Source organism: Stegostoma tigrinum, chromosome 11 (genome assembly GCF_030684315.1).
Source record: "Stegostoma tigrinum isolate sSteTig4 chromosome 11, sSteTig4.hap1, whole genome shotgun sequence".
Classification (NCBI taxonomy): domain Eukaryota; kingdom Metazoa; phylum Chordata; class Chondrichthyes; order Orectolobiformes; family Stegostomatidae; genus Stegostoma; species Stegostoma tigrinum.
In genome coordinates this window covers 74,045,436-74,061,759 of record NC_081364.1, presented here as the reverse complement: position 1 = coordinate 74,061,759, position 16,324 = coordinate 74,045,436, and the positions used below count along the sequence as shown (strand labels likewise).

Genomic DNA, 16,324 nt, shown 5'->3' with positions numbered 1-16,324 from the left:
AATTGACTGTTGCCCTCACAAGGTAACCATGCCTGGTGCTAACTTTTAAAATAGACCTGTTCGAAGTCTGTATTAAAATAGATGGAGGAGAATGTTAACCTCAGACACGATGATACAATTGGCATTTCATCTGCCAGGTGAGCAAGGACTTCTAGTATCTTAGATAATGGGAACTGCAGATGCTGGAGATTGAACACAGCAGGCCAAGCAGCATCCCAGGAGCACAAAAGCTGACGTTTCGGGCCTAGACCCTTCATCAGAGCTCTGATGAAGGGTCTAGGCCCGAAACGTCAGCTTTTGTGCTCCTGGGATGCTGCTTGGCCTGCTGTGTTCATCCAACCTCACATTTTATTATCTTGACTTCTAGTATCTTTCTAGGATTTCTCTGTTTTATTTTGTTAAATACCAGGATAAAGAAAAGTACATTAAAAAAACATTACAAGTCATAGCAACACGGGAGTAGACTATTCTGCCCATCAGATGCCACTGCACATGGGTTTATAGTAAACAACGGCGCTTGTCTTAAATGGTATTATGTCCTGTCCAGTCTGTCCCAAGCTCTCAGAAACTGATATTCAGACTTTGAGGCACACGGTGACTACACCTAGAGAAATGGTGGTTAGCAGCAAGAAAATGCCTGAGGTCAAGATCAGCAGCAAGACAGCAGTTGGTGAAGGGCTCAGAGGTGAAACCTAGCAATCAGACTGGAGGGAGGACTACGGTGAGGACAGCCCTGACTAGACGAGAGAACACCTCAAGATTTGACATTATTTATTGACTGCCATGTGTACGGTGTAAAACTTTGTCTTGTGACCACTGCAGGCAAATCATAGTAAGCAAGGAAAAACAGGTCAAAGGATGCTGGGACAGTTTGAGGTGTGTAGCTTACGTCACACAGGAGATATGCAGAGCAAGATCAGCATTTTAACATGATTTGAAGTTAGATAGTCCATTCATCAGTCTAATAATGTCTGGGAAAAAGCTGTTCTTGAACCTGCTGGTGTTTGTTCAAGCTACTGTATTTTCTGCCTGACGGAAGAGGTTGTGGGAGAGCATTACACAGTGGGAGGGGTCTTTTATGATGTTGGTAGCCTTACTTTGTAGGCATGTAGTCCATGGGTGGAAGGTTGGCTTCCATGATGGTGTGGCCTGCGCACAGTCTTCTACAGTTTGTACAGTCCTGGGCAGAGCAGTTGCCGTACCAGGGCATTTTGAACCCGGGCAGTATGCTTTCAGTGGTGCATCTGTAAAAGTTGGTGATGGTCCTTATGACCTTGGCAAATTTCCTAAGCTGCCTGCAGAAGAAGAGACGTCGTTGTGCCTTCTTGACAGTCACATCTAACTGGTAAGTCCAGACCAGTTTGTTGATTATCATCACTCCTGGAAACTTAACTCTCAATTTCTGCTCTGTTGACTTAGATGGGAATGTGTTCTCCTCCCTTCTTCCTGAAGTCAATGCTTAGTTCTTTTGTTTTGCTGAGATGGAGAGCGAGGCTGTTTATCATTGCATCATGACACCACACCTCCAGACTCCTTTCTGTAGGACACAAAACTCAATTCAAGTGGGCAATATTTTCACACTTCGCCACTGAGCAACTTTCCAAAAGGTCGTGGGCCCAAACAGGCCAAGTAAGGGCAGGGCAACAGGAACTTTTTCAGGCCATTCAGCTCAGAGGCTGCAGAACAGAACTTGCACTGCGGTAGTTACATGGAATTGCTGAACAAGCACTAACCTCCATTCGACAGTGCCCCAATTGTAAGATGCAGAGGGAAATTGATACCAGTTAACAGTCTGCACTGGAGGGTTTATTATTGAGGGAGTGGGGAGTTGGAAGCTGATGGTGGTGCTGGTGCTGGTGCCTGAGTCTCAAATCAGCAATTATCAATCCTTCAGCTTCTTCCTGTAACACTTGGGTGACCACCTGACTGAGAAATTCACCGAGTGACAATCTCCTCTTGTAAATCTCCAGTAAATCTGCCTCTACCACCCTCTCTGGCTGCACATTTCAGATAATAACCTTCCCCATTATTTAAGATTTTACTCTGACATTCTAGCCACTTGTGTGAAACAATGTGGAACGGAATGTTTGTCAGTGTTGTCATGGCGACCTGTCTGCAGTGACATGACTGGGTTTCAAACTTCACCCTCTCCACCGCTGCCTCCTCAATCAGCCTGAAACTATGTTCTTTCGAGCACTTGTCCAAATTTCTTTTCATAGTTCCTGCAACCTAGGCATTTGAAAGATTTCTCGCCAGTGTAGATACTGGGGTACTAGCAGCTTGAACGAATTAATGAATCCCTTCCCACACACAAGAGCATGTGAAAGCTCTCCCCCCAGTGTGAATTCACTGATGTATCGACAGGCTGGATGATCGCCTGAATTTCTTGCTGCAGTAAGAGCTTTGGAATGGGGAGTACCCAATGGGAATGTGCTGGTTCTCCCTCAGTCCACATGGACATTTAAAACTCTTATCCCAGTCACAGCAATGACACTGTCTCAATTTTGCAAGTAAAAATATGCACCTCTTCCCACACACAGAAAAGTTAAATGGCCTCTCTCCAGTGTGAACCTGCTAGGCCATCAGCAAGGTGGATAAATGAACAAATGCTTCACCACATTCACTGCAACAGAACAACCTCTCTCCTGGATGACTGCGTCAATGATATTCCAGCTCATATGAATAATTGAATACATTCTCACAGTCCCTACATTTACATGGTTTCTCCCCAGTGTGACTCTGCTTGTGTTTTCTCAATCCAGATGATCAACTGTAGCCTCATCCACATCCACAACGTGTTGCAGTTTCTTCACTCTGTGAATGGGGTGCTTTCTGTTTCCAGGAATCAAGCATCACTGTCAGATCCTGATGTGATATTTGAGTTTTCCACTTGTACATATTCTCCATCTAATATCTGGTGAAATGAATTGAAAAAAGGGAATGAGAGAGGGAGAGAGAGAGAGAGAGAGAAACAACAAAAATACAAAATAAAAACTGAAAGAACACTGGATGCTGTAAATCAGGAACAAAACTGGAAGCTGCTGGGAAAGATCAGCAAGTCTGGCAGCGTCTGTGAAGATAAATCAAAGTTAATGTTTTGGGTCCAGTGACCCTTCCTCTGAACATCCGGGTCACCAGACCTGAAATGTTAACTTTGATTTTTCTTCACAGAAGTTGTCAGATTTGCTGAGCCTTTCCAGCAACTTCTGGTTTTTTAAACAAAAATACAAAGCAAAATTGTGAAATTGAGCTGAATAAAGCTGCTCTTTCATGGGGTCAGCAGGTGAAAGGGAGAGTCTGAAAGCTGCCAGATTTTACCAACTTACATAAGTGTCCATCAGGAAATGCAACCTACCACCAGGTTTTGGCCGAAACAAGAGAAGTTGAGAAGTTAGCAAGGAAAGATTTCTACATTTGCATCTCAATGTGATGTTTGATGGAACCTGTCACCTCCACAAGTTGGAAAGCCAAGAGCGGCAGGTCTGTGTAAACATTATCTCCAAATTCCCTTCAAGTCACATTCTGATTTGGGCATAAGTTGCTGTTCCTGAATTGTTGCTGATGAAAATTCTATAAATCTTTGTCAGAACGCATTATGGTTGTACCTTCACCACCTTGTCTGCAACAGTTCAACAACAGGAAAACTATCGCCTTCTCAGTGGGGAACTTGGATTAGACAGATCTCCTCAAGTTCCATTTATTGCAATTTTTCTTTGGATTTTGGTTAGTAAGCAGTGTGTTTCCTGTGCATCTGAAATTAATAATTATCTCGTATTACTGTAGCCACCGCGGTTTATTTTAAAACAGGTTTTTGAGGCCTGGCTGTAAATTGGATATCTTTGCGTGCACCACTAACGGATTTTTTGTTCTTCTTAGATTATTTTCTAACCCGATAAGGAAAATAATGGAGCCTCAAGGTTTGATATTTACAAAACTTTCTTTTAAACAGTTGAGCAAAATGCCCATAGCTCAGAGAGAGACTTCAGCTTTCACTTTCACTTTGAGTTTTGAGTGGACTTCTGAGGTTATTGGAATAGGAATTCCCTGCAGTTCAGTTCTCTAAATAGTGAAGGAGATATCGTGAACTAGATAACCTTAGAATGAGGAGTTAGAGTTTGCCCCACACCAGACATGTTGTAACTAAACCTTAAAGCTGCTGAGCATATTTAAGCTCGAGTATATACTAGCTCCAGGGAGAAGCTCTAGCATTAAAGCATTAAAGCCAAAAGTGTGTTAAACCTGCAAAGGTGCAGACACAGAGGCTCTGGTGTGAGTACTTCATAACTCTTGGATACAGGCTAGGCCATTTTGAACTGAAATGAAAAACACTTATTCATTGAAAGGGTAGTGAACCTGTAGAATTTTCTCCCGTAGAAGGCTGTGAAGCCAAGTCTGAACATATTCAACAAGCAGATGGATTTTTTTTAGATTTTAAAGGTGTCAAGAAGTGCAGGGCAAAAGCAGGAATGGTGTACTGAGATGAGGATCTGTCACGATCACAATGAATGGCAAGGCAGGCTCAAATGCTGAATGGTCTATTCCTGCTCCCAGTTACTATGTTTCAATGAGTGCTGTATTGGGTAATGTACAAAAGCTATTTTGTTTCTTTTTAATTTATGACTGGGTTTTTGCAATTTGTGTAGTTATATGTTTACTGTGTTTTTAAAAATTTTTTTTTTCAAATTGTACTATAAGTAAATGGTTTGTTTTATTCTATTTTATATTCATCTCTTTTGCTAGCTAGTTTCTATTTAATTGTTAAAGCAAAATCTGCAGCACTATATGCTTATGTTTTAGTGAGAGATAACATTGTTAATCTATTAGATTTCTGCCTGGCTTGTCTAACAATGACTTCAGCTGGGATCATAACATGTGGGTCATGGGGTCTCTTGATGGGATTTTGGAGTTCCTTAGCTTTAAAAAGTATCTGTGCCTTTCTTGTCCAAATAACAGCTACAGAATAGTTCCAGGGCATAAAGCAGAGTGTAGTGGGCATGTTCGTTGCACAAAACCTAACAATGGTTTAGATGTGGCTAAGAGTTTTCCGGAAGTGAAAGATAATTCACTGATCAATCTAAAATCTTTGAAAACTAAACCGAGAGAATTAGCAAATAAATTGAAGGTAGAAGTACAAGTAGGATCTTGTGAGGATGAGAAACTTCAAGTCATTTTACAACATTTAGAATTGGAAGAAAGGAAACTTTGAAGCAGGATATCACAGTTGGAATTGGCTGATATATAGTTATAAATGAAAAGAGACAGGACTTGGAGAAAAATATAAATACCTGAAATTATAGAAAATGAAAAATAGAGAGTAATGAAATTAGAAGGCAAAGTGAACAGGGAATAATGGAGACAGAAAAGCAAGGAGAAATGCAAAAGGAGGTGGATTTTAAAAATCAAACTCCAAAGAGATAAAGAAATTGGAGAACATGAGTTTGTCAAGGAAAAGGTGAGAATAGAGAAGGAAGAAACAGGTAATACCCTGAAGGGTAATAATGATTCCATTGAGGGAACTGATTTACCCAAGAATCTATGCTTTGTATCTAAATTAACAAGGATGGAGCCAAGACGTGCTTTACCTCATTTAAGAAGGTAGTTGCACAGATTAAATGACTAAAAGTGATTTGGACTCCCATGTTACAAAGTATTTTGGCATGCTCTGACAGTATACACCAACTTCCCAGGAGAACAGTCTGCAATGTAGGAAATTTTCTAAGTGACAACAATGAATGCTTATCTGCTCGTCTCTAAAGCTTATGAATTGAGGGTGACATTTACTGATACCCCCCTGAAACCTCCATTAGTGTACATGCGCAAAACACACACGTGCAGTACACCAGCTTGTACTGCCAATGAATTCTTACCAACCGGTTGTTAATCTTCAAGCTTACTTGGGCCCCACCGCATTTCGTTTTGTAACTAGTAGGGTTTTCACAAAGTCTGCACGAGTAGAGCTTTCTGCATTGCGTATGTCAGGAAACTCAGCTTTAGTTGAAGTTAGAGAAACATTTTGAGAAGTTATGGGAAATTACCATCATGAAATAATTCAAATAGCAGTCTTTCAAATTTATAAACTTATTTTGATAAGCACCAAGTATTCACGACCAGTGAAGCAGCAAATCTGGCAGATACTGTTACTATGTCACACAGACACATATGTGGAGAAATGAATGTCTGGCGATATTTCATCTCACCTGATTTTATGTCACTGGAGGTGTTCTTTTCTCTCTCTTTCTCAGTCAATTCTTGTTGGAACCAAAAAGAATGTAGTATTTCCTCAGCATGAGGAAATCCTTCTAACACACAGCCAGTATGTTATCACACCCAAAGTGATGGTACAGGATTTAGATGATTGGCACACATAAGAAATGTGAGAATTCAAACAGTGTGAAAAAGGTAGTATTTGCAAACAAGAACAAGGGAAGGTCTCAGACCTGAGAGAGTGAGGTTTATGGACTGTCATAGAGTCAGATACACAAATGGACTGAAGTTGAAGCGCAAAATGCAGCTTCGATGGTTTGACAGTGACATCACAGGCAGTCTGGCCAGAAGGTGGCCAGAACTGGGTGTTAAATATCACAAGTTACAATGAATTTGAAATGAAAATAAAGGATGCAGCAACTGGATAGAAGGAAGACTGGTGCACTGGTACAAAAGAACTGTAGATAATCAAAGCAGTACGGAGATTTCATTTCAATAAAACAAACCCCTGTGAACATTGTAAATTTTAATCTAAAACAGCAATCGGACAAATACAGCAGGTCTGGTAGCATCTGATGAGGAAGAATAGTTAACATTTCAAACCCTGAGAATGTAGTCCTGTATTCTTTGTTTCCAATTATGCAACGTCTGCAACATTTTGCTTTTATTGGTGGCATGAGGCTTTTCTCCTTGGAGAAGGAAAGTTAACTTGAGATCTGATTTGTGTGTGCAGAATCCTGAGATATCGGAACAGAGTCGATAGTGAGACATTGTTCACTGTGTTGGTGAAATCAGAAGCAGAGGATACCAGTTCAATGAGACTAACAAAGGAATTCTCATATGAGGAGGGTGAAACACCTTTCCCATTGCAAGTGGGAGAATGCATTGTCAGGTTCATTCAGCCCCTTTAGAAGAGAATTGGACAATTACGTGAATGGAAACGATGAAGGATTGGGACACGATGTGGTGCTCATGCACAGACACTGGGGGTCAAATTCTGTCCTTCGATTCTGTAATAAGATGCAGGGAATTCTGGGACTGCATGTGGCTCTCATAACCTCCCCCATCCCCAAACATTCAAATCAGATTAGAGAAATGAATGTGTGGATCAAAGGCTGGTGAGAACAAGTGGGTTCAGGGCTGTGTGGGACTTGCACCAGCACCAGCACCAGCACCAGCATGGTGGGAAATGAGGAATTTAAACTGCACCTAAACTGGAAAAACCAGATGCGCTAATGTAGCCTTGATGAAGAGTTCATAAAATGTTCTCAAAATAGTCGCTTTGAACATCATATTCTAGAGCTGACCAGAGAGCCAGTTGTACTGGACTTGATGTTGTGCAATGACAGAGGTTTAATTAACAATCTCACAGTGAAGGCACTCAGAGGTAGCAGTGACCCTAATCTGATGGAATTTTACAACCATTTTCGGGGACAGGAGTGGGTATCAGACTATTATTTTAAACTTAAATTAGGGCAGTCATGTGGGTGTGAAATCAGAGCTAGAGTGAAGTGGCAATTTAGCTTCAGAGGTCGGTTGAGATACAATGGCAAATAATTAAGGGGATACATCAGTATACACCCATCAGATACATTTGAGTGAGAAAGAAAAGTTCCAAGTCAATAAGTATGCTCCAGTAATCATCACACAGATATGGTGACAGGCTGACATGGATTTGGAGCAGGATATTGAAGGATTCATGACATTGGAGGATAGGAAACTGGGAAAAAATGGAGGAAATATTACATCATCTGCAGGTAACTATAAAATGCATTTAAGATGACGTCAACTACAAAGAAGAAGCATACAATTGCTGAAGTATGGGTGGCAGATTAGACAAAGCAGAAGGTATAAAATGGCAAAGAATGACTACAAGATTAATAAGGAGAGAAAAAAAAAGTAGGAGACAAAGTTAGCCAAAATACGAAGACAGTTTAGCAGTTTCTCTGCATATTTAAAACAAAGTTCATAAAGGAAGCATCTGTACTAAAGGAGAAAAGTCTGACGAATTACTAATAGAAAACAAACAGTTGGCAGGTGAATTGAACGGGTATTTTTCATTGGCCTTATTCAATAAGCAGGAATTAATCAGGAAATGGAGGAACTGAAGAAAATTACAATCACCAGAGAAACATATTGAGTGAATTGTCGGAACTACATGCTGAGACACGCTGAGTCCTGATGGACGGTATCCTGGAATTTAAAGGAAATGACCAGAGAGTTGATGTGTTGGTTTTGGTTTTGGATTTGAAAATTCCCTAGATTTGGGGAAGATTCAGAGATTGGGAAACAAAGAAATTTAAATCCTTTATTCAAATGGGTATAGACAGAGAATGCAGGTAACTGCGCACCAATTAACTTATAACGTATTCCCTGTGATGGATGTTATGATCAAAGATGACTTAGCAGGGCATGAAGCAAATTTTAAGGTGAGCAGTCCGTGGTTTGGTAAGAAATCAACTTTAAACAATTTATTGTCATCCTTTCAGGAAGTAACACATTCTTGATGAAAGGGAACCAATGGAGCATAATGGCACAGGTTTCTTGGGATAATTCAAGAGACACTGCAGAAATTCATTCCAAGGAAGAAGAAACTTGCTAAGGTGAGGATGAGACATTCACTACTGCACGGGATGGTGGGTAAAGATATTCCCATTGGTGAGATTGTTAGCTATGATGTGAGAGTGAATTGGGATGGCAATCAATGTAACTTAGAACCAAATAGTACGGAAATAAGTGTAAATGACAAGAATTCCTAAATATTTTCAGGGAACTGTTCAATAGCATTGTTTTATTCATTCATGGATTTGCACTTTATTAACTGGGCTAAGTTTTGCTGCCTGTCCTCAAATGACCTTGACATGGTGGCAGTGAGCTCATGTGCGTTTGGTTTGGAGACACCCACAATGCTGTAAATGAGGATTTTAATCCAAAATATGTTTTCAGTCCAGCAAGAAAGGATGTACGACTAGACTTGGTTTTTGGAAATGAGGCGGGCTAAGATTATGCAAGGGACCCAGCATTAATCCCAATGGTACACCACTGGACACTGGCCTCCAGTCACACAAACAGCCTCCTCCCATCACCCACTGTCTCATCAGTCAGCCAATTTTGGATCCAACTTATCAAGTTATCCGAGATCCCCTGTACTTTGATCTTTAATTTTATCATGTGGACTTTCCTGTTTGGTCTCACCGGTGAGCTCCTTTTAATGGTTTAAATGTTACTTTACCGTCCATTAATATAAAGATTGGGTGGTTGTCCCTGCTGCATTAAAATGTGTAACACCATCTTTTCCACTGCCTGTACCAGGGACCATGCGGAGGTTTTTTGGAGGGTTGAAGAAACAGATCTGATGATCCTGAGTCTGATGAGTAGCGAAAGGGAGTGGGATCCCAGTCATGGGAACAATCTGATTTGGCCAAATTGTCTTGAGCAGTGACAAGAGAGTGAACAGGAGTGGAGAGCTTGATGATGAGCGCGGCAGGCAAGACATTGATCTTGACCATATCAACAGCTCCCTGTCAACCATCTGACTGGAGTTTAAGTGTTTAGAGATGTACAAATGTTGCATTTCTTCCGCTGTTGCATTATTTCTGAGTTAACTTGGCCCCACGTTAATAATGTCATGGCAGGATATGGGATGTGAAGATTTAGTGAATTAAACTTTGAGGTACTCTGTCCTGAAATAAACAGTGAATACTGAACATATGTTGAGTACACGGAGGTATTTGTCAATCTATGGGGTTGACTAGGTCTGAAAAGTAACCAACTGGAAAACCTTTCCCAATCACTTCTTGCACTACTAGAGCAGATAGGCCTTGTGTTGACAGCAAATCAATTGTACTACAATTGTAGTAGCAGTTTAAACACACTGTATGTTTAACATATTTGAATGATTTGACTTTTATTGAGGATATTAATCCCTATAACTGGGATGAGATTTATCCAATATTATCAGAAACAGACCTCAATGAACACTGTTCATCTCCAAATGTGCTTAGCAGCAAATCTCTGTCCAAACTTACACCAAATGACAAACGAGAAGCTATCACATTCCAAACTCAGAAGTGCCCTGTGTCCCTCAGATTACTCTGAAATGGCAAGGTATCTTAAATTTTTGAGCATTAAATGAAACCAGCTGATTCAAACTGCTACTGCCATTCAGAATTACAGGATTGGTGTTCAACAGTACTGGAATGCTGCTGTCCAACCAAAAAATGTTCTGCCAATCACATAAATGTGTAATATGGGATATGTGTGATGCTAGGCATGTCTGCCATAATCCCAAAGACTGGCTGATCGTATCAAACAGCATTTCCTTTTGAATGTTTGCAATGGCAAGGTACTGACCATACTCAACTAGTCCATGCTTGTAAAATGCAAACGACAGCATTAGATGTAATTCTGCAATTTGACAACATTTTCAAAGTATTTCATAGTTATGAATTACAGTTGCTAATTGCTAAGAATTACACTGACAATCAATTTAGAGTTGTCAGTCCAGCTCACAGTGTGGTCCATTTGCATGCACTGGAATCCATGTGTGTTAGTACACAAGACCCTGTTATTTGTTGACAGGCAAAACATATACAGATGCCGTACCTGTTTCAACTCAAAAAAATATAGGCATCAGCCATTAGGTGGTTAATTTTTCAGGTCAATGCCAATCACAGGCAATCTGCCTGGTTTAAAGTGTAAACAAAGCTTTGAAATGTCTGCTCCAGCCGCACAGGGTTTAAAATCACAAACAGTTTCCAAGTGAGGCAGAGTTTCAGCCAACAGGGGAGCTCCAGATCCAGTCCCACTCCTCAGACACCCCAAAAGGTTGGAGGAACGGCTGTTCATGCTCAGTCCTCCAACTAAACAAGAGTGTCATGAACACTTAGTATGGGAGTTGGAAAAAAATTTCTTTCCCAATCCTTCCAAATTAATGGGAAAATAAATTATAATTGGCGTTTTCCACTATTTCTTAAATTCTCCCATTTCTTAGAGTTTTAATACTCAATTGTTTAGTGATAATTAACTGAGCTTTTAAAACTTTTCACTTCTAAGTGACTAAGCATAGTTCGCAAATATTAAGAGTTCACTAGATAGTTAAGTACACAGAGTACTGGGAGGTGTTTCATTCAATAATTCTGTTCTATTTTTAATCTTTCATGAGCTGTGTGCTCACAGTCAAGTTGGGGATGTCCTTACTTTCCAGGTGTTTGTTTTGCTGAGCTCTTCTCATTCTCAGCAGTTATGTTTGTATTTCCTCTGTGTGCATCAGTGACATTCAGTTCCGCATTTTTAAAAATATAAACTTTATTCACTGATGTGTATGGGTTTGATTTAAAATGTTACCGGGATAAAACAGCAGGAAGATCTAAAAGATGCAAGAGGAAAATTGGTTTTCTTTTTTAGTGGAATGTGCTTCGCTAATGAATGCTTGTTGGTTGATCGACAACAGTCTAACAGCAAACTCCTATGGTTAAGTGGTTAAGCCAACAGACACAGAGAGAATGATGTAAATATAAATATTCCGATCTGAATCCCTCAGATCTGAAACATTTCTGAATGTGTCGTAATTCGCAAAGGCTAGGAAAGTAAAAGTTCAACCACAAATATCACATGAAGGAATAGGTTATACTCACTAGGAAAGCCTGAAGATCTTTTCCTTGGAAAAGAGAAGGCTGAGAGATGCCATATTAGCAATGGAAGGTTTTGTTCCAGTTTTGTGTTTACTAATGTAGGGAAAGCAGAAATGTGCCCATTAACTTCCAGCCAGGAAAGGTCATCGTTCTACACCAATTTTGATTTGACAGCACATTTCCAGCTTTCATCATTGTTATTTCTGACTTTATACACAATTGTAAAGGGTTTTCTGATCAAGGGCTAGGATTTCTGTGCCATGGAAGAAAATGGCTGGAACGCACTTCTTGCTCTCCTCAAGATCAACTTGCTAGTTCAGTCCTGGCTGTAACGACCAGCAGCAATACTGTCAGAATCTGACTCCCAGTCAGTTGTGAACTCGCTGATGTTGCAGCAGATTGGATGACTCAGTGAATCCCTTCCCACAAACAGAGCAAATAAATGGCCTGTCCTCTGTAGGAGTGCGTTCGTGTTTCAGAAGGTGAGATGCACATGTGAATTTCTTTACACACACGGAGCAGGTGAATGGTTGCTCCCCAGTGTGAATTCGCTGGTGTGTGACTAGGGTCGATGATCATGTAAATGCTTTCCTACACACAGAGCAGGTGAATGGCTTCTCTCCAGTGTGAGTGCGTTGGTGTCTCAGCAGGTTATTGCTACTTTTAAAAGTCTCCTCACAGTCAGAACATTTAAAAGTTCTCTTCGCAGAATGAACTCGCTGGTGTCTCAACAGGTTGGATGAATTAATGAATCCCTTCCTGCATGCAGAGCAGGTATATGGCCTCTCCCCAGTGTGGGTGCGCTGATGTACACAGAGTTCAGGTGATTTTCTGAATCCAGTCTTGCAGTGAGAGCACCTGAAAGGTTTCTCATTGGTGTGAACACGTTTATGGGACATCAGGTCCCCAGAACATTTGTAGCACTTTCCACAGTCTGAACATTTAAAAGGTCTGTCATTAGTGTGAACCCGCTGGTGAGCAAGCAGGTTGGTTGACTCTCTGAATCCTCTTCCACACTTGGAGCAGGTGAACGGCCTGTCCCCCGTGTGAGTGCGTCCATGTATTTCCAGCTGGGATGGCCAACTGAATCTCTTCCCACAGTTCTCACATTTCCATGGTTTGTCCATGGTGCTGGTGTCTTTGTGTCTCTCCAGGTTGGATGATTTGCTGAAACCTCTTTTACATTAAAAAACGTGTAATTTCTCTGGGTTGAGAATGGTGGAATGCTTATTCAGGCATCGTAATTGGTTAAAGCTCTTTACACAGTCAGTGCACGGTAACATTCTCATTTGGGTGTTTCTGTGTCTCACGATGAAGTTTTCCCCAACAGACAGAAGAGGCAAGCATTTCTATTTCCACATTGAAAAGCTGATGATAATCAGATCCTGACTAGTGATGTTTACTTTGCATTTGCCATTCACAAATCCGCTTCTCCCAATCCTTTGTAAAAGAAATACAGAATGTCAGTATTTTGCAACGATTTGTAGCTCAGGTCGTGGGTGAGATTGTTGACTTGCTCACCTTGAAAACAAAAACAAGCCAGCTCGGTGAGCAAGTCAACAACCTCAATGCCAGAATCATGATCAGTCCATTGATGGCAATTTGGAGCAAATAATTCTAGCTTCTCAGTCAGTCAGATTGATATTGTGAAGAGCCAGTGCAGACATGGCTGGTCAAAAGGTCTCCTTCCACACTGTAATATTTCTGTGACAGAATGTTCTTTCCACTCAAACTAATAAAAGCAAAAATAAAGAACAAAGTCATGAGGAAATTCCCAGTGTCAATGAGACATGTTTTTTTACTCCATATTCCTTCCTGGGATGAGGGCACCGCTGGCTAGGCCAACACTTATTGCCCATCCCTAATTGCCCAGACGGCAGTTACGAGTCAAACACATTGCTGTGGGCCTCGAGTCACATGTAGGCCAGACCAGGTCAGGATGGCAATTTCCATCCCTGAAGAACTTTAGTGAGCCAGATGATTTTTCCAACAATCGACAATGGATTCACGGTCATCATTAGACTCTTAATTCTAGCTATTTATTTAAATCAATTTCCACCATCTGCCGTGGCAAGATTCAAACCCAGGTCCCCAGAACAACACCTACGTCTCTGGATTAACAGGCCAGTGAGAATACCACGAGATGATTGCCTCCCCTTATGCTGACATGTTACCATTGTGGAAGGTATCAAATGTAATGGTCAGCAGTGTGTGCCCAGGGACAGCTGGGCATGGAAGACACTTCTCATGGAGGGCAGGCAGGAAAGTAGAATTAAAGTAACAATCTGATCAGCCATGATCTTACCAGAATGATAGAGAAAGCTCGCTGGGCTGATGACTGTTCCAGTTTCTTAAATAAGAATGCTCAGTAATAATACATGTCCCACTCCTATGGGTTTACCCAAGTATTACAGAATGCTGTTTTAGCCAGAATTCCCTGACTCACCAACTCTTCTCCACGTTGAGCAGCCACAGATGAGAAATCAGGGCTGAAGTGACACAAAACGAGAAGTTCAGCTCTTCTACGTATCAGGAGTTGCAGCCACAGCCACTCAACTGAATGTATCCAAGGCCCATGGCAACTCGAGGCTGCATAGGTCAGCTGTGGCTGGGAATGGGTGATGCTGCTAAAAACCCCATTGTTAATTACGGTTACACGCCTGGCGCTAGGACCCAGCTGAGACCGTTAGAACCCCACTCACGATAGGAACCCAGTCAAGATGGCGACCACTAAACTGGAACCGCTTTCTGGGCAAGGGCCTGGATCTGGAAATGCAGCACCTGTAGATTCATTTTTAGTTTTCATTGCCTTCCAGAGGTGTTTAGAAACCCCTCCCGGGCCACTGTGGCTTCCATCGCTCCCGTCGCACTTTCAACCTTTACCGACTGCGAATGTGACAAAAGAACGTCTTTCCCCGTCGCCATTACTCTCAGCGCACACATTCCAAAGAATTCAACGGCATGACGCTTGCGCAGTGCTGTCCTGTAATGTTCATCAGGGACCTTTATCAGCGCGGGGACTGCTGGGTAGAGGCCCTGCCATTGAAAACCCTCAATCAATAAAAAGTTTACTGTGATGCAGCAGATGGAGAACGGTGCAGTACAAAAAAACGATACAGCACAGAAGCAGGCTCTTCAGTCCTCCAAGCATGCGCTGACAGGTTTTGCCCTTCCATATTAAAACTGTGTTATCTTACATCCCTCTGTTCCCTTCCTATTCATAGACAATGTATACATAATATTTACTTTTTCAATATTTCAAGTCTGAATCTATAAATAAGATAATTTTGTTAATTTATTGCAGAAAGATGTAAAAGGAACCTAAGGGGCATTTTTTTTCATGTCGAGGGTAGTGCGTGTATGGAATGAGCTACCAGAGGAAGTGGTAGGGGCTGGTACAATTACAACATTTAAAAGGTATCTAGATGGGTGCGTGAACAGGAAGAGTTTGCAGGGGTGTGGGCCAAATGGTATTAAATGGGACCACATTAATTAGGATACCTGGTTGGCTTGGACGCATTGGACCAAAGATTCTGATTCCATGCTGTGCAACTCTGTGGCTCTAAGTTGGAGAGTGGCAGAGTTGCTTCTGAGACAAAGATCCTGAATTTAAAAAGAGGAAACCATGATGGCATGGCACACAAACCGGCCATAATAAATTGGGGAGTATGACTTAAGGGGATAGAAGTGGATAGGCTAGTGAAAACACTTAAAGAAAATATTGGGAACTGCAACAGTCGTTCATTCCTTTCTGGCACAAAAATGAAATGAGAAATGTGGCCTAGCCATGACTCGGAGGGAAATTAAGAATAGTGATATAGAGTCTTAGGAAATAAGAACATCAGGTGCCAGTGTTGGACTAGGGTGGACAAGGTCAGAAATCACACAACACCAGCTTATTAGTCCAACAGGTTTATTTGAAAACACAAGCTCTCGGAACCTCAGACCTTCTTCAGGAACAGATCGCTCTTTCGCCCTTGAGACTGTTCTGCCATTCATGCTGATATTGCTGATCTAAAACTCAGTACCCTCTCACGTTCAACACCCTTTGATCCCTTTGTCCCTCTAAACAATAAGCTAAACCTTCTTCACAACGTTCAATATTTTGCCACAACCACTTTCGTTGGTAATTGAACTCCACAGATTCACTCCTCTCTGAATGAGGAAACCCGCTTCCCGGAATCAGTCTGGTATATCTCCATAGCACTGTGTCTACAAAGACAGTCTATCATTCCTTAGATAAGGAGAACAATACTGCACAGAATACTCTGGCAGCGGTTGCCCTGGTGTCACGCAGTGTTGTTCAGTTCACCGAGTGTGGGTTACATTGGCTCCACCCCAGCACTGTAACACTTCGAACGAGTTTCAGCCAATGAGGAAGAGCTACATAAACTCTCGCCCGTCATTCACTCCGATTGGTTGGAGGATCGCCCGTGCTTTGTTGGTCACTCCTGTGTCCTCCCACCCAACCTTCACATTGACAGCAG

The 16,324-nt window shown here is 41.6% G+C and overlaps 1 long non-coding RNA gene across 3 annotated transcripts; it reads right to left on the bottom strand.

The window, feature by feature from the left end:
* Window positions 1-367: 367 nt before the first annotated feature.
* LOC132210134 (uncharacterized) lies at window positions 368-14,794 on the bottom strand. 3 transcript variants are annotated; one of them, XR_009446346.1, is made up of 3 exons: window positions 14,284-14,794; window positions 11,841-13,569; window positions 368-2,914 (listed from the first exon to the last, which is right to left on the bottom strand). It is a non-coding gene; the product is annotated as an uncharacterized LOC132210134 (long non-coding RNA). The 3 variants fall into 3 exon arrangements; XR_009446345.1 differs by having other exon boundaries at window positions 11,841-13,277; XR_009446344.1 differs by having other exon boundaries at window positions 11,841-14,794.
* Between the last annotated feature and the right edge of the window lie 1,530 nt (window positions 14,795-16,324).